This window comes from Suncus etruscus, chromosome 16, assembly GCF_024139225.1.
Source record: "Suncus etruscus isolate mSunEtr1 chromosome 16, mSunEtr1.pri.cur, whole genome shotgun sequence".
NCBI lineage: Eukaryota > Metazoa > Chordata > Mammalia > Eulipotyphla > Soricidae > Suncus > Suncus etruscus.
Window position 1 is genome coordinate 47346405 of NC_064863.1, and position 20966 is coordinate 47367370.

The following is a 20966-nucleotide window of genomic DNA, read 5'->3' on the forward strand; positions in this document are numbered from 1 at the left end:
ATTTGCCTTGCACAAAGCCTTCCTGGGTTCAGTCCCTAGCATCCCATAAGGTCCCTGAAGTAACTCCTGAGTGCAGAGCCATGAGTAACTAACCCCTGAGCACTGCTGGGTATGGCCCAAAATACAAAAAAAAATTTTTGTTGTTGTTTAAAGGCACAGGCTGTAGCTCATTCTTCATTGTTTACCCTAGATATTGGCCCATTCTTGGATTTTTCCCTGTGAAGAAGCTCCCTTTCTCTTTCTCTTTTTCTTTTTCTTTTCTTTTTCTTTTTTTTTGGCCACACCCCCTGACTCTCAGGAGTTACTCCTAGCTCTGCACTCAGAAATCACTCCTAGGGGCTGGTGAGGTGGCGCTAGAGGTAAGGTGTCTGCCTTGCAAGTGCTAGCCAAGGAAGGACTGCGATTCGATCCCCCGGCGTCCCATATGGTCCCCCCAAACCAGGGGCAATTTCTGAGCACTTAGCCAGGAGTAACCCCTGAGCATCAAACAGGTGTGGCCCAAAAAAAAAAAAACAAAAAAGAAAAAAAGAAATTACTCCTGGCTTAGGGCACCATATGAGATGCCAGGAATCAAACCCAGGTTCGACCTGGGTCATCCGTGTGCAAGGCAAACACCCTACTGCTATGCTATCACTCCGGCCCCATAATTTCCAATTTTTTATCTTTTTAGAGAACTATGCTGAGCTTTGCAGTGATTGCAATAAAATCTGTCGTCTGTCAGTTTTTTCTTCATTGGAGAATAATTTGAGGCAGTCCTGGATTATACATTTGCTTGTGGATGATAGGGGCAGAGATAGATGCATAAAAGTCTTAAATGTCCAAGACTCTGTGACAAGTGAGGCACATATTTGAATTGGCCTTAAAAAAGTTTAACAATAATAGACTCATTGAACTGCTTGTGTCTCTACCAATGCTCTGCAGCTTTCAAGTCATTAAGATTATAGCTATTTTCTGCTACATGTCTTTTCTGCCTATCAGCTTTATTCAGGTCTTCATGGAGACCATTCATCAGAAAAAGAAATAGTTCATGTGAATCTTGTTAGCTTGACCTGCAAACGGGTTATTGATCTTTCCAACGGTTATCTTAAAGTCTTTCAGGGCTGATATACCTGTGCTGTTCTTCCCACGGTGCTTTGATAATTAGGCCAAACCATTATGTCCCAACAGATTTGACCTGTTAATATCATCCTGGTAATGGTTTCAGTTGAAATAATCAGTCAAACATGGACTGCTACACAGGCATTGTAATATTAGCATATTTAGTGTTTCCTAAATTACAAAGTCAGTGAGAGCTGAACCAGTTTCCAAAAAAAAAAAAAAAAAAAAAAAACAGAACTGAAATTTGGGATCGTATTAATCATAATCCCTGTAATCACTGCTTGCTTTAGTGTGATATTTATTTATTTATTTATTTTTGGGTTTTGGGCTATACCCGGTGAGGCTCAGGGGTTACTCCTGAAGTTGCTCCTGGCTTGGGAGACCATATGGGATTCCGGGAATCGAATCAAGATCCCTTCTGGGTCAGCCATGTGCAAGGCAAACATCCTACCACTGCTCTATCACTCCAGCCCCTTGTTATCCTTATTACCTATTAGAGTTGCTGCAGTTTTCCTTTTCTCTTTCTCTTGAGTTGTCTTGGTTGGATCTGGGAAGGAGCAGAAACGCTTCAGCTGGGAGGGTTCCTTCTCCCATTCAGCAGTAATTCGTGGCTTGGTTTCATCATTTGTAAGAGTTCTGATTCTGACAAAGTATAATGGGACCCAGAGTTTATACCCAGGTATAATACCCAGGTATATATACCCAGATATAATGAGACGAGGTATAATGGGACCCAGAGTTTCTTGGTGGGGCTTCCATCTGTAGAAATATAAGCATATCCTTTTCCTCAAATGAGGATATTACCAGCTATCCATTCTTGGTCAATTTTTACCCAAATAGGTGAATTAACTGAAAAGGAGGTTTGACAGTGTTTAAGCTGTTCCTTTACCAAGTCTATTAGTGCCTTTAATTTTGTGTTGTTGGGGCCTTGCAAGCGCTAGCCAAGGAAGGACCGCAGTTCAATCCCCTGGCGTCCCATATGGTCCCCCAAAGCCAGGGGGCAATTTCTGAGCACTTAGCCAGGAGTAACCCCTGAGCATCAAATGGGTGTGGTCCAAAAAAACAAAACAAAAAATTTTAAAAATTAATTTTGTGTTGTTAAGGAGCAGCTGCAGCATCCACACAGAATCATGAGATTTACACTGAATGTGGAGAGGTGGCAGGCACTGAACTGCAGTGGACCCAAGTAAAAAGGTGTGACCTCTGAATTAATGGCTAGAGAGGGATCTGGGGGAGGAATATGATACTCAGCTTGCCACTGATCATGTAGATCTCAACCCCATAGATTCGGGGCCAGAAGAGCTACATTTGGTAAGAAGGTGGCTGCCTGTCCTTCTGGACCAATGCATTTCAGCTGTCTAGCACTCTGTTGGGCAGAGGAAGAAGGACATATTCCTTTGTAGGCCATAAGGTATTTCTTGCAAAGCCCAATTACATGGCCAGTGTTGTGAAGAAATGATAAAAACATCAGCATCTATGTCAAAAAATATACTTTTAAATTTCTTCACATGAATCTCAAGGGTTAGAAATGGGGGTTGGCCTTTGTAAACATATAGGTAAAGGCCACCAGGGGATTAGTGAAGGCAGTTGGGAGGTTGGTGCTACCGAAGCCTCCATTCCTAAGGCAATCAGAGTGACCAAGCATTACAAAGGGGAGTAGCAGAAACTGAGCAATGTGCTCTCTCTGCTCAAAAGTTCAAACAGTTGGTATGAAAATGACAATTATTATTTCTCCAACGTGATCAGGATCAAAAACCCTCACATGAAAGATTCCCTTAATAGTTGGGCTGCTTTTCCTCAGACACAGGCCTACAGTGCCTGACGGAATTGGCCTCTTTATGCCAGATCTTAATTTGTAGGGACACTGGGTCGGTGTTATGGTTATGGTCTCAGGGCAGAGAATATCTAAGGCACAACTTCCGGCAGTAGCAGGTTGTGTGAATTTATTGTTTGTAGTTCCGTTGACCTGGGCTGGGAGGGAAGCCAGAGTGAACCCATACCCAATTTTCTGAGACAGGATGTTTGGGTAGTGGTCTCAAGAAGGCAGGTCCAGGAGGAATCCTGCAATTTCTTCAAAGATACCCTAGTTTGCCACAGTTAAGACATCTAGGGCTGGAGAAATAGCATGGAGGTAAGGCATTTGCCTCACATGTAGAAGGACAGTAGTTCGAATCCCAGCATCCATATGGTTCCCCGAGACTGCCAGGAGCGATTTCTGAGTGTAGAGCCAGGAATAACCCCTGAGCACTGCTGGGTGTGACCCAAAAACCAAAACCAAAACAAAACAAAACAAAAAATAAACATCTGCCCTGAACCTGTGAAGCCTGGGGTTGTCCAGTTACTCAAGACAAAATTACCAGTCAAACAGTAGTCTCCAACCCAATGGTTTCCCTTGCCACACCTTAAACTAGGTCCAGGTGCCCCTTGGAGGCAAGCGGTAGTATTAGGAGATGCTCTGTATTCCCCACGGAAATAGTCTGACCCACTTCGATTATCCTGAGCTCACCTCCAAGCTGAATAAATTTCAGCAGCATGAATGCGTGCCTGACATTTGATTGAACCAACATTTTTTTTTTTTGGTTTTGGGTCACACCCGGCAACACTCAGGGGTTACTCCTGGCTCTATGCTCAGAAATCGCCTCTGGCAGGCTCGGAGGACCATATGGGATGCTGGGATTCGAACCACCGTCCTTCTGCATGTAAGGCAAATGCCTTACCTCCATGCTATCTCTCCCGCCCCTAAACCAACATTTTGACATGCTTTTAGGTACCCCATATCATCATCTCTCTTTCTGATAGGGTGCAAAATCACCTGGCAACCTTCATTAGCATTCTCAAAGGCTAATTGCCATATCAGGTGCTGCTGTGTTTCTTTACCTTTAACCTGCCTCTGGATAGCATCTATTCATTTCCACAGAAATTCTACATATGGCTTGGCAACTCCCTGAAAATTATTTGATTAGCTACCCTTAAATTCTGTATCAGCATAATTTTTTCCCAAGCTCACAGCACTATCTCATGGACCTGTGCCAAAAAATATGGCAACTTGCTTTTTCATGTCAACATACTGCCCTTCCCAAATTAACATCTCAAGGGCTAAAGTGATAGCACAGCAGTAAGGTGTTTGCCTTGCATGCTGCCAACCCAGAACAGATCCGACATTTCATATGGTACCCAAAGCTGCAGGAGTGATTTCTGAGCACAGAGCCAGGAGTAACCCCTGCCACTGGATGTGGCCCAAAAACAAAAACATTAACATCTCATAAGTCATTTGAACTCCTAAAATTCTATCAGAATGACTTAGAGTGTGGAGTTTAATCTTAGTCTCATCACTAAGCAACATCTTTCACTGCTAAAACTGAGAAGGGCTCAGACAAGTCCTACCTATTGTATGAAAGTCCTGAGAAGTCCAAAGCACATCCTCACTCCAGCCAGTGAGGAACTCAACACAATACAAGGATGTTGGTCCATATGAGGTGCAGGCCTTTATGAACCTGTTGAGTGAGGCTATGTTCAAGCCCTCATAAAATGGAGGTAAAACCAAGTTATAAAAAAAGAAACCAGGGGCTGGCGAGGTGGCGCTAGAGGTAAGGTGTTTGCCTTGCAAGTGCTAGCCAAGGAAAGATCGCAACTGCGGTTCGATCCCCCGGCATCCCATATGGTCCCCCCAAGCCAGGGCAATTTTGAGCGCTTAGCCAGGAGTGACCCCTGAGCATCAAACGGGTGTGGCCCGAAGGAAAAAAAAAGAAAGAAAAGAAACCAGGGTAATCTTTGTTTTTGGGTGAAACCAAGTTGTAAATTGTCAACCAGCATGGTCCCTGAGTCCTTCCAGGAGTACTCCCTGATTACAGATACGTTGTGTGTGTGTGTGTGTGTGTGTGTGCGTGTGTGTGTACTAGTCGTAGTGTGCAATATTGGAATAAATATAAATGTGTATATCTATACATATTTATATGTATGTATACAATGTATAGATATATACATATATATGTATTCCAATCACATTTTTATACAATCCCAAAAGTAAAAACTGTCTCAAAACTTCATGCAATGGTGGTAGTTCCCTCTCAATGCTATGCTTATGAAAATGAAGCTGAATTTGGTGATGTTTTTCTGCCATCTAGGACATGAGGTAAATAAAATTAATACCTCCTTTACACAGTGTTTTCCGTTTGTTTTGGTTTTTGATTTTTTGGCCACACCTGAGTGACGCTCAGGTTTTTTTGTTTGTTTTAGTTTTTGAGGGGAACCACAGCAAACACCCCTCAGGATTACTTTAACTCTGTGCTCAGAAATTAACTAGGGGGATGGGGCCAGAGAGATAACATGGAGATAGGGCATTTGCCTTGCATGCAGAAGGATGGTGGTTCAAATCCCAGCATCCCATAATGGTCCTCCGAGCTGCCAGGAGCAATTTCTTTTTTTTTTTTTTTTTTTTTTTTTTTTGGTTTTTGGGCCACACCCGGTGACGCTCAGGGGTTACTCCTGGCTATGTGCTCAGAAGTTGCTCCTGGTTGGGGGACCATATGGACACCGGGGGATCGAACCGCGGTCCGTCCAAGGCTAGCGCAGGCAAGGCAGACACCTTACCTTTAGCGCCACCGCCCGGCCCCAGGAGCAATTTCTGAGCATACAGCTAGGAGTATCTCCTGAGGAGCGCTGCTGGGTGTGACCCAGAAAACAAACAAAAAAAAAAAAAAAACCAGAAATTACTACTGGGGGCTAGAGCAGTAGGGCACTTGCCTTGAACACGGTTGGCGGACGGACCTTGGTTCAATCCCTGGCATCCCATATAGTTCCACAAGCCAGGAGCAATTTTTGAGCGTACAGCCAGGAGTAACCCCTGAGTATCACCAACCAGTTGTGGCCCAAAAACTAAAAGAAAAAAAGAAATTACTACTGGCAGGCTCGGAGGACCATATGGGATGCTGTGGATCAAATCCTGGTTGGCTGGGTACAAGGCAAACACCCTAGTCACTGTACTATGGCTCCAGTCCCCAGGCTTCTGGTGCTGGTTTTTTTTTTTTTTCTTTCTTCAAATTACCTATAATTTAGATACTAGTTTGTTTTACCTTTTTATTTTATTTTATTTTTATTTTTTGTTTTAGTGAGACCCACTGGTAGTACTCAGGACTTACTCCTGGCTCTGTGCTTAGGAATAAGTCCTGGTGGTGTCAGGGTACCATTTATGCTGCCAAAAATCTAACCAGGTTTAGCTGCATGCCAGGCAAGTGCTTACCCTGTATTTTTTTCTCTGATCCTGTTTTACTTTTTCAGAAAAGTTTAATGTTGTTGACCTGACTGATTCAGGCATTATATATGAGTGATATTGCTTATTTCTAATATAATCTTTTTTTTTCTTTTTTTTTTTTTTGGGGGGGGGTCACACCCGGTGTTGCTCAGGGATTACTCCTGGCTGTCTGCTCAGAAATAGCTCCTGGCAGGCACGGGGGACCATATGGGACACCGGGATTCGAACCAACCACCTTTGGTCCTGGATCGACTGCTTGCAAGGCAAACGCCGCTGTACTATCTCTCCAGGCCCTCTAATATAATCTTACCTGATAGGTATTACCTATATTGTTATGCCATTCACAGACATGGAAGCTAAAGTTTAGAGAACTTAGGAAGCTCCTGCTTTGCTAAATCAAGGCTGTGAGTATTATGCCAGCACTATGGCAGGTATCAAGCATGATTTAGGCAGCTAGCTTTACTGACTTAGATCCCCAACACTGCAATTTCCAGTTGCTCCCTGTAAGCACCACAGGTACTGGAAAGCATCAATTGAAAACAAAGTATTTTTCTAACTCTGCTGCCAGGAGCTTTCTTCCCACAAGTAAAGCTTTGTGACTCCCCCAAATACCACAGCTAAATTTAGGGGCACCAGAAGCAAGTGTGTGTACAGGACTCCTGTACACGTAACAGTAGCAACAGAGGGGAGAAAATGTGTGTGTGGGGGGGGTAAAGTATGAGGTAACTGGGTCCAGAGAGCTTCAAAGGCTGGAGTGCCTGCTTTATATGCAGGGGCCCCAGATTTTTCTGTTTTATTGCCACACCTGGCAGTGCTCAGGAGTTATTCCTAAATTTGCACACAGGAATCACTCCTGGTGGTGTTTGGGGCATGATATGGGATGTCAGGGATTAAACGTGGATCAGCCGTGTACAAGGCAAGTGCCCTACTATTGCTCTGGCCTTTGGAGCCCTATTTTCATTTTCTTTCTTTTTGTCTTAAATAGATTTCTTTTATTTATTTATTTATTTTTGGTTTTTCAGGCCACACCCATTTGATGCTCAGGAGTTACTCCTGGCTAAGCTCTCAGAAATCGCCCTTGACTTAGGGGGACCATATGGGACGCCAGGGGATCGAACTGCGGTCCCTCCTTGGCTAGCACTTGCAAAGCAGACACCTTAACTCTAGTGCCACCTCGCCGGCCCTTTAAATAGATTTCTTATTTTAGATACTGTGGTTTACAGTTATTCATGATACAGTTATTTTTGGCACTCAATATTCCAACACCAATCAGTGCCTACTCCTGGATTAATTCCTAGTAGACTGAACACTGCCAGATATGACTCAAAAAACAAAGAAGAAATAAAACAAGAAAAAATCTGGTGAGGGGGCCGGGCGGTGGCGCTAGAGGTAAGGTGCCTGCCTTGCCTGGGCTAGCCTTGGATGGACTGCGGTTCGATCCCCCCGTGTCCCATATGGTCCCCCAAGCCAGGAGTGACTTCTGAGCGCATAGCCAGGAGTAACCCCTGAGCGTCACCGGGTGTGGCCCAAAAACCAAAAAAAAAAAAAAAATGAGATTCAACATTCTACTGTACCAGAGAATAGTGAAGCATGTAGGGCAATTGCCTTGCATATGGCTAACCCCAGGTTAATCCCCAGCACCCAAGCACTCAAGGAGGGATTACAGAGCACTTGTGTGCACTTCAGCAGCACATATACAAAAATTAGAAATGATTCCTTAGCACAGAACACAGCATCAAGAGTAAGCTCTGAGCAGTCTTGGGTGTAGCTAAAAAAAAAAATGAAGAAAGGAAAAGAAGATAAAAAGGAAAATAGGAGGAGGGGAAAGGTGAAAGGAGAAGGAAGAGGGAGGAAGAAAAGAAGAGAAAGAAAAGAAGAAAGAAAAGAAAAGAAGAAAGAAAAGAAAGAAAGAAAGAAAGAAAGAAAGAAAAAAGAAAGAAAGAAAGAAAGAAAGAAAGAAAGAAAGAAAAGAAAGAAAGAAAGAAAGAAAGAAAAGAAAGAAAGAAAGAAAGAAGAAAGAAAGAAAGAAAGAGAGAGAGAGAAGAAAGAAAAGAAAGAAAGAAAGAAGAAAGAAAGAAAGAAAGAAAGAAAAAGAAAAAGAAAGAAAAAAAGAAAGAAAGAAAAAGAAAGAAGAAAGAAAGGAAGGAAGGAAGGAAGGAAGGAAGGAAGGAAGGAAGGAAGGAAGGAAGGAAGGAAGGAAGGAAGGAAGGAGGAAAGAAAGAAAGAAAGAAGAAAGAAAGAAAAGGAGGAAGGAAGGAAGGAAGGAAGGAAGGAAGGAAGGAAGGAAGGAAGGAAGGAAGGAAGGAAGGAAGGAAGGAAGGAAAGAAAGAAAGAAAGAAAGAAAGAAAAGAAAGAAAGAAAGAAAGAAAGAAAAAGAGAGAGAGAAGAGAGAGAGAGAGAGAGAGAAGAGAAAAAAGAAAGAAAGAAAGAAAGAAAGAAAGAAAGAAAGAAAGAGAAAGAAAGAAAGAAAAGAAGAAAGAAAGAAAGAAAAGAAAGAAAGAAAGAAAGAATGAAAGAAAGAAATAAAGAAAGAAAGAATGAAAGAAAGAAAGAAAGAAAGAAATAAAGAAAGAAAGAAATAAAGAAAGAAAGAAAAGAAAGAAAGAAAGAAAAAGAAGAGGGAGTGAGGGGAGGGAGGAAGGAAGAAAGGAAAGAAGGAAGGAAGGGAGGAAGGAAGGAAGGAAGGAAGGAAGGAAGGAAGGAAGGAAGGAGGAAGGAAGGAAGGAAGAAAGGAAGGAGGGAGGGAGGGAGGGAGGGAGGGAGGGAGGGAGGGGGGAGGAGGAGGGAGGGAGGGATAGAAGAGAAAAAGAAGCAGCAAACAGCTGCTGGAGGGGAGTGAGGGGTATAAGAGAAATACCTTCTCTTTGTTGCTTTTTGTTTTTGTATTTGTTTTTGGGCCACACAGAGCAGCGCTCAGAAGCTATTCCTGGGCCCGGAGAGATAGCACAGCGGCGTTTGCCTTGCAAGCAGCCGATCCAGGACCAAAGGTGGTTGGTTCGAATCCCGGTGTCCCATATGGTCCCCAGTGCCTTGCTAGGAGCTATTTCTGAGCAGACAGCCAGGAGTAACCCGTGAGCACCGCTGGGTGTGGCCCAAAAAAAAAAAAAAAAAAAAAAAAAAAAAAAAAAAAAAAAAAAGAAGCTATTCCTGGCTTCAGAAATCGCCCCTGGCAGGCTCAGGGGATCGTATGGGATGCTGGGATTCTTCACCGTCCTTTTGCATGCAAGGCAAACGCCTTACCTCCATGCTATCTCTCCAGCCCCAATACAGTTTTTTTAATACAGTTAGTTGTTCATGATTTAGTTCCAGTCATACAATGTACAATAACCTTTAGCAGTGCGCATTTCTGCCACCAATGTCAACATTTTTCTTCTCACCCTCCCTGATGCCCTCTTCCTTCCCACCCACTCTCCACATCTGCCTCACAGATAGGCATTTCTCTCTCTCTCTCTTCTCTCTCTCTCTCCTCTCTCTCTCTCTCTCCTCTCTCTCTCTCTCTCTCTCTTTCCTCTCTTACCTCTCTCTCTCCTCTCTTACCTCTCTCTCCTCTCTCTACCTCTCTCTCTCTCTGCCATACATGTTTCTTTTGTTTTCGACCCTTCTCTCTTGTAATTGCACTCTGCTTTTTTGTGGCATGCTTCCTACCATAAACTGATCCTTCTAATCCTCATCTCTATTATCTCTGGATATCACCCCACACTGTCTTTTATTTTCCTTATATCCCACGGATGAGTGAGATTAGTCTATGTTTATCCCTCTCCCTCTGACTCATTTCTTTTTTTTTTTTTTTATTTTTTTTTTTTTTGTTTTTTGGTTTTTGGGTCACACCCGGCGGTGCTCAGGGGTTACTCCTGGCTGTCTGCTCAGAAATAGCTCCTGGCAGGCACGGGGGGCCATATGGGACACCAGGATTTGAACCAACCACCTTTGGTCCTGGATTGGCTGCTTGCAAGGAAAACACCGCTGTGCTATCTCTCAGGGCCCCCACTGACTCATTTCATTCAGCATAATACTCTCCAAGCAAATTTCATGACTTCATTGTTTCCATTTTTTTTTTTTTTTTTTTTGTTTTTGGTTTTTGGTTTTTGGGCCACACCCGGCGGTGCTCAGGGGTTACTCCTGGCTGTCTGCTCAGAAATAGCTCCTGGCAGGCACGGGGGACCATATGGGACACCGGGATTTGAACCAACCACCTTTGGTCCTGGATCGGCTGCTTGCAAGGCAAACGCCGCTGTGCTATCTTCCAGGCCCAACTTCATTGTTTCCTAACAGCTACATAGTATTCATTATTATGTATATACCAGTTTCTTTAGCCATTTACCTGTTGTCAGCACCTGGGTTGTTTCCAGATTTGAGCTACTGTAAATAGTCCTATGTCATCATAGGAGTGCAAAGGGCATTTTTTTTTTTTTTGGCTTTTGGGCCACACCCGGCTTTGCACAGGGGTTACTCCTGGCTGTCTGTTTAGAAATAGCTCCTGGCAGGCATGGGGGACCATATGGGACACCGGGATTCGAACCAACCACCTTTGGTCCTGGATCGGCTGCTTGCAAGGCAAATGCCGCTGTGCTATCTCTCCGGGCCCCAAAGGGCATTTTTGTATTTTGCTTTTGTTTGTTTGTTTGTTCCTAAGTTATATCCCTAGGAGTGGTATTGCTGGATCATAGAAAGCTTAATTTCCAGATTTTTAAGGAGTATCCATATTGTTTTCCAGAAAGGCTAGACTAGACAGCATTCCCACCAGCAGTAAATGAGAGTCCCTTTCTCCCCACATTCACACCAGCATTAGTTGTTCTTGTTCTTTGTGATGTGTGCCAGTCTCTGTGGCGTGAGATGGTACCTTATTGTTGTTTTGATTTGCATCTCCCTGATGGTTAGTGATGTAGAGCATTTTTTCATGTGCCTTTTGGCCATTTATATTTCTTCTTTGAGGGAATGTCTGTACATTTCTTCTCCCCATTTTTTGATGGGGTTAAATGGTTTTTTTTCTATAATCATGAGCAATTTGTAACTGTGTATCTCATGGTGATTCAATTAAATAATTTATTTACATAATAAAGGAAAGCTTTATAAGCTTGATCTCCAATTTTTTCTTTTGTTTCTCCATATGGTAAGCAGATAGATTTCATGGGCAGAGGGAGGGAATGAGTTATAATTTAAGACTAAAGGAAAAGTAATCAAAATTCAGAAACTCACCACCTAGTAAGAAATGATCAAGTTCCCAAATACAAAAAACATACAAGCATAATTTTCGAATGGGCAAAACTGAAAAATCTGAGCTCACCATTGCCATGAAATACAAATTCATTGGAACAGAGAGACAAAACTCATGTTATAAAGCAAAGGTAAGGAAAGGAAAATTCACTCCTGGAAAAAGTGTGTCAAAGTTAGAAGCCTGTGTGGTTGTGGCACAGATTTTATGGGAAAAAGCTTTGTTCTTCAGTTTCAGTGTTAGCTCTCACAATTAAAGATGCTCATGGGACAAGGTCCAGAAGGACCAGTCCATGGTAGGAATCTTTGCACAATAAGTGAAGGAGTGCAGCTAGGACATAGACGGGACCACTATAACAATCATAGTTGCAAATGATCACTCTGGACAAGAACTGAGTGCTGAAAGAAGATTAAATTATATGCATGATACACCTTAAGTAACAATATTGCAAACCACAGTGTCCAAAGTGGAAAAAAAAAGGAAGAGAGAGAGAAGAAAACATTATACCATAGAGCATAAGGAAGCATGAGGAAGGGCAGGAGGGAAACTGGGGACATTGATGGTGGGAAAATGTCCACTGGTGAAGGGTGTTGGACATTGGATGACTAAAACTCAATCATAAACAACTTTGTAACTGTGTGTCTCATGTTTATTTAATTAAAAAATGTATTTGAGTACCTAAAAAATTACTGTGAAAGATTTGTAGTCCACTTTGGTCAAAATAAAAAATAAAAAAAAAAAGGGCCCGGTGTTTGCCTTGCAAGCAGCCGATCCAGGACCAAAGGTGGTTGGTTCGAATCCCGGTGTTCCATATGGTCCCCTGTGCCTGCCAGGAGCTATTTCTGAGCAGACAGCCAGGAGTAACCCTGAGCACCGCCGAGTGTGACCCAAAACCAAAAAAAAAATAAAATTAAATTAAAAAAAACTGTATTTAGGGGGCCAAAGAGATAAGCATGGAGGCAAGGGTGTTTGCGTTGCATGCAGAAGGACGGTGGTTCAAATCCCGGCGTCCCATATGGTCCCCTGCGCCTGCCAGGAGTGATTTCTGAGCGTAGAGCCAGGAGTAACCCCTGAGCGGCTGCCAAGTGTGACCAAAAAAAAAAATGTATTTGGGCCTGGAGAGATAGCATGGAGGTAAGGTGTTTGCCTTGCATGCAGAAGGATGGTGGTTCGAATCCCGGCATCCTATATGTTCCACCGAGCCAGGAGCGAGTTTTGAGCGCATAGCCAGGAGTAACCTCTGAGCGTCACCGGGTGTGGCCGAAAAACAAACAAAAAAAATGTATTCAGGGGTCCAGCGCGATAGCACAGCATTAGGTAGGGGGTTTTCCTGGCACGGGGCCAATCCCAGACGGACCCTGGGTCAATTTCTGGCATCCCATATGGTCCCCCTAGCCTGCCAGGAGTGATCCCTGGACACAGAGCAGGAGTAAGCCCTAAGCACTAGTACATGTGGCTCCAGACAAAACAAAATAAAATAAAAGCTCTTGAACATATTATGGAAGATTAATTTTTTTATATAGGACTACAGGCCAGAGCGATAGTTTAGTGGTAGGGCATTTGACTTGCATGCGGCCTACCCAGGAAGTCCCAAGACCCTGTTCAATCTCCAGCATCCCATATGGACAACCCGAGCCAGACAGGAGTGATTTCTGAGTGAAGAACCAGGAATAATTCCTGAGCTCCTCCAGGTTTGACCCAAAAACCAAAAATAAAAATGGGAAGTGGGACCACACCTAGTAGCACTCAGAGGTTACTCGTGGGACCATATGGGATACCAGGTATTGAATCCTGTTCAGTGCTGAGTCCACCACATGCAAGGCAAATGCCCAACCACTGTACTATTGTTCTGGCCCCCAAAAAATGTGTGTGTGTGTGTGTGTTTTTTTAAAGATGTTTGGGGCCTGAAGTGATAGCACAGCCATTTGCCTTTCATGTAGCGGACACAGGAAAGACCAGGATTCTATACCTGGAATTCCATATGGTCCCCTGAGTCTGCCAAGAGTGATTCCTGCTGCATGCAGAGCCAGGAAGTAACCCCTGAGCTCTGTTGAGTGTGCTCCCACCAAAAAAGCGGGGATGGAGGGGGGGGATCCAGGACCGACCTTGGTTCGATCCCCGGAGTCCCATATGGTTCCCCAAGCCAGGAGCAATTTCTGAGCGCATAGCCAGGAGTAACCCCTGAGCATTACAGGCTGTGTCCAAAAAAGAAAAAAAGAACAAAACTGGGGTGGTGGTGTACAGAGCAATCAATAGTACAATGGATAGGGCACTTGCCTTCCACACAGCCACACAAAGTGTAATTCTCAGCATCCCTCAAGCACACCAGTGGTAATTCCTGGGTTCAGAACCAGGAGTAATCCCTGAGCATTGCCAGATGTGGCCCCCAAATAAAAATAATATAACAGGGGCCAGAGCAGGTAGGGCATGTAGTTGCCTTGCACACAGCCGATCCAGGACCAACCCAGGACCGACCTAGGACTGACCCAGGTTCAATCCCCAACATCCCATATGATCTTCTAAGCCTGGCAGGAATGATTTCTGAGCTCCGGGTGTGGCCCAAAAACAAATGATAATTAATAATAATATAATATAATGATAAAGATGCTCTCAGGACCGGGTGTGTGCGCACATGCATGTGTGCATATACGGAGTCTACAGAATAGCATTCTAGGTACTCTGAGTTCTGTAGCTTTTAAATGTTTTTGATCTAAACAAAGAGATAGGATCAAACACAAGGCCTCACACATACAAGGCAAGGTGTTGGGTCAGCCCTGACAGTATTCAGAGGATCATATGGTGCCAGAGAGCACACCTGGGCCTCCTTCATGGTGTTTCTGATGAAAGAGTGGAGTGTCACAGAATGAGAGGAAACAGCCACACAATAGAGAGCTTGTTCCCTCCTGCTTGGCCCTCTGTAACCTATGGGTAACTTGCCCTTGGAGATCTGGACTCAGAAAAGCCTTTATGAGCTCTTCTAGCTTGGACACAATGGCCCTGCTATGAAGACTATCTGGCATCTGGCATCTACCTGAGAACCACTTGGTCTGCACCATAGGCAACATGCCGCTGACTTCAGGAGTGATGATCTCAGGCTGAGGGAATATCAGGCTCTTTACAAGCAAAGGAGATTTAGTCTAACCTCAACACATACTCAGGTTCTTGGTCTTTCTCATGTAGGAAGAACTTCCATGGTGACAATTAGTGAGGAACTATCATCTTATTTAGGATATAGGAGCACAGAAAAAGGCATAAGTAAGGGGCAAAGCAATGGCACTGGAGTGATAGTACTGTGGATAGGATGTTTGCCTTGCATGTGGCCACCCTGAGTTTGGTCCCAGGCATCCCATATAGTACCCTGAGATCACAGGAGTGATCCCTGAGCACAGTCAGGAGTAACACATGAGCACTACCAGGTGTGACCTGAGAGAGAGAGAGAGAGAGAGAGAGAGAGAGAGAGAGAGAGAGAGAGAGAGAGAAGAGAGAGTCTTATAAAGTAAAAGGAAGAAATTGGAATTGGAAAGTGGAGAATCCCCAAAGGAATGTGCCTTATTTAGTATGGGGAAAAGTTACCCCTGGTGGGGCCAGGTAGGTGGCGCTGGAGGTAAGGTGTCTGCCTTGTAAGCGCTAGCCAAGGAAGGACCGCAGTTCGATCCCCCGGCGTCCCATATGGTCCCCCCCAAGCCAGGGGCGATTTCTGAGCACATAGCCAGGAGTAACCCCTGAGCGTCAAACGGGTGTGGCCCAAAAACCAAAAAAAAAAAAAAGTTACCCCTGGAAAGAGAAGTTGATGGGTATGGAAGATGTGGCAGCCCCCAGAATGGAGTGCTGGCCAGCATTCCAAGCCTCCAAGCACAGGGAAGTGGGACACATCCAGAACAAAGGGGTGTGGTTGATTCCCAGGACTAAGAGTGCCTCTCTTGGTTTTGGAAAATAGATTTTTGGTGTTTTGAGGGGGGCAATCTGGCTCAGGGCTTACTCCTGACTGCACTCAAAGACCGCTCCTGGCATAGCTCAGGAAACATATAAGATGCCAGCGATCAAATCAGAGTTGTTCAAATACAAGGCAAGTGGACCCAGCCACTGCAAAGTTGATTTCATAAATTTTTTTTTCCTAACCTTCCCTGGCTTGGGCTTTCGGTGCAGGTAAGAGTTCATTACTGGGGCTGGGGAGAGAGTACAGTGGGTACAGTGCTTGCCTTGTATGACCCAGGTTTGATCCCTAACATACCATATTGTCCCACAAGCACCAACAAGAGTAATTCCTGAGCACTGCCAGGCCTGCCCCCAACAAAAAAAAATAAAAGAAAGATACAAAAGAGTCCTTTTTTTGTTTGTTTGTTTGTTTGTTTGTTTGTTTTGGGTCACACCCAGCTGTACTCAGGGGATACTCCTAGCTCTACAGAAATTGCTCTTGGCAGGCTCGGGGGACAATATGGGATGCCAAGATTCGAACCACCATCCTTCTGCATGCAAGGCAAATACCCTACTTCCATGCTATCTCTCCGGACCCAAAGAGTCCATTTTTAGGGGATTGTTATTGAGAAGGAACTTTGAGTTCAGGGAATCCCATTACTTTGAGCCTCTTGGGAGATTGAGGACACACTTAGCAATGCCTACCAGACACATCAACTACTCCTAGCTTTAGCTCTGTTCTCAGGGTCCCTTGCAGGACAGTCGGTGTTGGGGACTCTAGTATACAAAGCCTGTGCTCCAAAGTTTTGTTCTAAATATTTCCTGAGATTGACATTTGGGGGGGGGGGTACATGTGAAGCCTTAAGACACTTGCCTTGACATGCTTGACACTGGTTCAAGGCAAACACCCTACCTTCTGTACTATCATTCTGGCCCCAATTCTTGTGCTTTTATAGTTAGTTGTTTCTCCCATTCTAATAGTGTGTGTGTGTGGTGAAAGTGTGGGGGGGGGGTAAGAGACCACACCTGACTGCTTGGGGAAGCATGCGGTGCTCAAAGTGCTCAATCAGTGCTGGAAATTTATCCTAGAGCCTCACACTTGCAAGGCCAAGTGCTTAACCACTAGCTACAATCCCAGTCTTGCATTTTTTGGTTCCTTGTCTCCCATCTATTCCCCCCTAACACCCACCTGTTTCCAGGTTCACTGCAGATCTGCATTGAACAGTTGAGCACAAGCTCCAAGAGGTAGCAAATAGTACAGCTGTTTTACAGGCATGAATCAGTCAGATCAGGGCTCTCAGCTGGAATTCTTTGCTGACTTTTACTCTCCTTGGGGCATTTTCCTTGCCCAAATAAGAAGGAAACGTATTTTCCAGTCTTAAATCAAGTGCCAGATTATTCTTGGAATTGTTCCCTTAATCTGTCCATTTCATTTTTCCCATGGAGGCGTGATGAGGCTGCCAAATCTCCACTGTCAGAGTCAGGGTTGAGTCTTGATTGCTCCCACAGACAGCTGGCTTGGAAAAACTCCTTGCAAGGCAATTTCAATCAGGGGCAGAAACTTCAGAGAGCTGGTGGCTATATCTGAAGCGTAAATGTTACATATAACTGCAATTGTTGCACAGTACATGTCAAACAAAGATAGAATCCATCAACTCCAGGGATTCCTGAGGAAAGAAATAAAATACTACAACTCCTTGGTGCTTATCTCTAGCTTGTTTACCAGGGTCTTTTTTGTTTTGTTTTGTTTTTTCTTTTCTTTGAGCCACACTCAGCAGTTTACGCCTGTTTAAAAAACTAACAAACAAAAAGAACCAAAAAATACACTTACCTCATAGATGAGACTGGAATTTTAGCCCTTTTTTTCACTCCTGTCTCTGCATTCTGCACTTAGAAATTACACCTGGCGGTACACATGGGATCATAGGAAATGCTGAGAGTTGGCCATTTGCAAGGCAAACACCCTACCTGCTGTAATCGAGCCCCAGGTTTTTTATTTTTGTTCATGTTTAGACCAGTCTGGTCTAATCAAGAGGGCATGCTTTAGGGAGGAGTGGCAAAGAGAAAGGGTAGTATGCATGCTTTATATGCTGAAGGCCCAAGATTCAATCCCAAAACCACTAAGCACCAAGTTAGGAGTAGGACCTTAACCTCAAGGAGCTGTGTCTTCCAACACCCCTATTCCCAAAAATGTGAACTTTGGAATAGATGTATCTCAACATACATGGTTCTCTCCCTATTCCTACTATAGGGGAGTAAGTGGATGAGTTTTAAAGTCCCTGTGACAAAGAGTACTCAGCAATAAATGCAGGCCAAGGGCACTACAGCAGTAAGTTTCTATTTTTGCACTTGGCTGACATGGGTTCAATCCTGAGCACCGCAGAATGAACCCTGAGCTCAGAGTTAGAATTAAGTTCTCAGAACTGCCAGGAATGGGCCAAATATCAAAAATAAATAAATGAGTAACCCAAATAAACAAAGTCTCATCGCCTTCCTTGCAATGCTAACAGGAGGATTCAAGGAAACAAAGCTCAGGCACATGGCCTCTCCCAGTTCCAACAAATAAAGCTCAGGAAATGTCAGCCTCTTCTTAGTATTACCTTTCTGCCAATATTCTAAAATGCAATCTTTGGGAGCTTGGGGTCTCTATTGATATTTAGCTAGAAAAGACACAACAGTGGTAGGGCGTTTGCCTTACACGCTGCTGAGCCAGGATCAATACTGGGTTGACTGCATGCAAAACAACTACCCTCCCTGCTGTACTATCAGTCTGGCCACTAAGAGAGATATATGGAAATTTTTAAAATATAACTATTCCTGAGGCTAGAGAGATAGCAAAGGAGGTATGGTACTTGCCTTGCATGCAATTGCAGTTACCCTGATTTAAATTCCTGACACCACATATGATCCCCTGAGCAATTCTGGTGTGGCTTCAAAAATTTTAAATAATAGGGGCTGGAGCAATGGCACAAGTGGTAAGGCATCTACCTTGCATGCGCTAGCCTAGGACAGACTGCGGTTTGATCCCCTGGCATCCCATATGGTCCCCCAAGCCAGGAGCGATTTCTGAGCGCATAGCCAGGAGTAACCCCTGAGTGTCACTGAGTGTGGCTCAAAAACAAAATAAAAGGGGCTGGAGAGATAGCATGGAGGGTAAGGCGATTGCCTTTCATGCAGAAGGTCATCGGTTTGAATCCCGGCATCCCATATGGTCCCCCAAGCCTGCCAGGAGCGATTTCTGAGCATAGAACCAGGAGTAACCCCTGAGTGATGCTGGGTGTGACCCAAAAACCAAAAAAAAAAATAAAAAAATAAAAGTCTATTGGCACTACAGACAATGACTTGGGTTGGACATCCTGGTATGCCTGGAGCCTAGAGTTGGTCTTGTGCTGGAAAGCTTCAGGGGTAAGGTCTCCTTATTTAGGCCAAGGCTTTTCCTTCCTATGTCCCCTATATTTTGCTGGGCCTATGCAAACAATTGTCACACTAACACCGTCTATGCTGTGCTCCTTTGACTCATCCTTGATGAAATAATGTATTATAATCAACTGTATCAACAATGCTATAGCCTTTAATGTTAAAGAAGTTACATAGATTTTGTGGTTTTAGATTGCTTTGGGTACTGCTAAGAAATGTTGTAGTATACTACAATCTGGGAACTTGAGGGACAAAGTAAATATGCATGTGTTTTGTTTTATTTTTCTTAATGTTATTTTTTTTTGGTTGAAAATTCAAAATCAAGGTATCAGAAAGGGATTTTTGAGAATTCTTTTTATGGGTGATTGTCTTCCCACTGTAACTTCACCTTGTCCTTTCTTTGCATCTTTGTCTTCAAATAAAAAAAAAGAAGAAAATTTTAAATAATAATAAGTGAAAATATATAATTCAAGACTGGAGTGATAGCACAGCAGATAGGGCAATGTCTTGCGTGCAGCTGACCCAGGTTCAATCTCCAGCATCCCCTTGAGAAAGGAGTAATTTCTGAGTACAAAGACAGAATTAACCCCTGAGCACTGCCGGGTGTGGCCCAAAAACCAACAATAAAACAAAAAAAAAGTATACCTCATTTATTTGCAGGTGGTAAGATTCTCACCCTCAGAAATGTACTTTTGATATTCACAATATGAAGCTACACCATACATGGTGCAGTTAGAGAAACAACTACACTAACAACTATCATGACAATCTTAATGAGTGAGAGAAGTAGTATGCTTGTCTCAAATACAGGCAAGGTCTGGAAAGTGGGGAGCATTGGTGGTGGGAATGTTGCACTGGTGAAGGGGTATGTTTTGTTTATGACTGAAAACCAACCCATGTTTGTAATCATGGTGCTTAAATATTTTATATATTAAAAAAAGAAATGTATTTTTGAAGGCAAGAGTGATAGCACAGACAAAGGGTGTTTGTTTTGCACGAGGTTGACCCGGGTAGAACCCGGGTTCGGTTCCGGGCATCCCATATGGTCCCTCAAGCCTGCCAGAGGCAGCTTCTGAGTGCAGAGCCAGTAGTAACCTCTGAGTGCCACCAGATGTGGCCTCCCCAAAAAATGTATTTTTGAAATGTTGACAGATATGCTGTTAGAAAATTCACACCTTTTGAGGCAGTTCTATCTGGTTTTGAAATTAAGTCATAGATCTAACTTAGATTTAAACACTTCACAATTTTGCAAAATTGAATTTTCACAAAAATCAGGTTCAAGTTTCTCCTTTCTTTCCTCTTCCCAGGGAATATAAAAAGCTGCTCTCAAGAAAAGGGAGTGGTTTTGTCATAAATGGAGACTTTGGAAATTTTCTAATGTGATTGTTTTTCCAGATTTTATAAATTCAAATATGCAATAGTGAAATATTTTGCTAGAAAATGTAAAAGAACCAACTTTAACCTGCAGCGATAGTACAGTGGGTAGGGTATTTGCTTTATACGAAGATGACCAGGGTTCAATTGAACCCTAAGCATTTCCAGAATGATCCCTGAACAGAGCCAGGAGTAAGTTCTGAGCACTGTTGGGTGAGACCCAAAATCAAAAACAGGGAAAACCAATTTATCTAACTATAGTAAAAGAGAGTAACTGTTCTCAAACCTGTTCCCTCTGTTGTTAGGCTCACACTAGACTCTGTCTCAATCTTTCATTTGGGGTGCCAAGTAAAACATAGTCACAAGGGCTATATCGCAGCTCTACATCCTTATAAAAAGGTGACAGATGCAGGGCCCGGAGAGATAGCACAGCGGCGTTTGCCTTGCAAGCAGCCGATCCATGACCAAAGGTGGTTGGTTCGAATCCCGGTGTCCCATATGGTCCCCTGTGCCTGCCAGGAGCTATTTCTGAGCAGACAGCCAGGAGTAAGCCCTGAGCACCGCCGGGTGTGACCCAAAAACAAAAACAAAACAAAAACACACACACAAAAAACAAACAAAAAAAAAAAGGTGACAGATGTGAAGCCTATTTTTTCTTTTTGGTTTTTGAACTGCAGCTAGTGGTGCTCAGGGGTTACT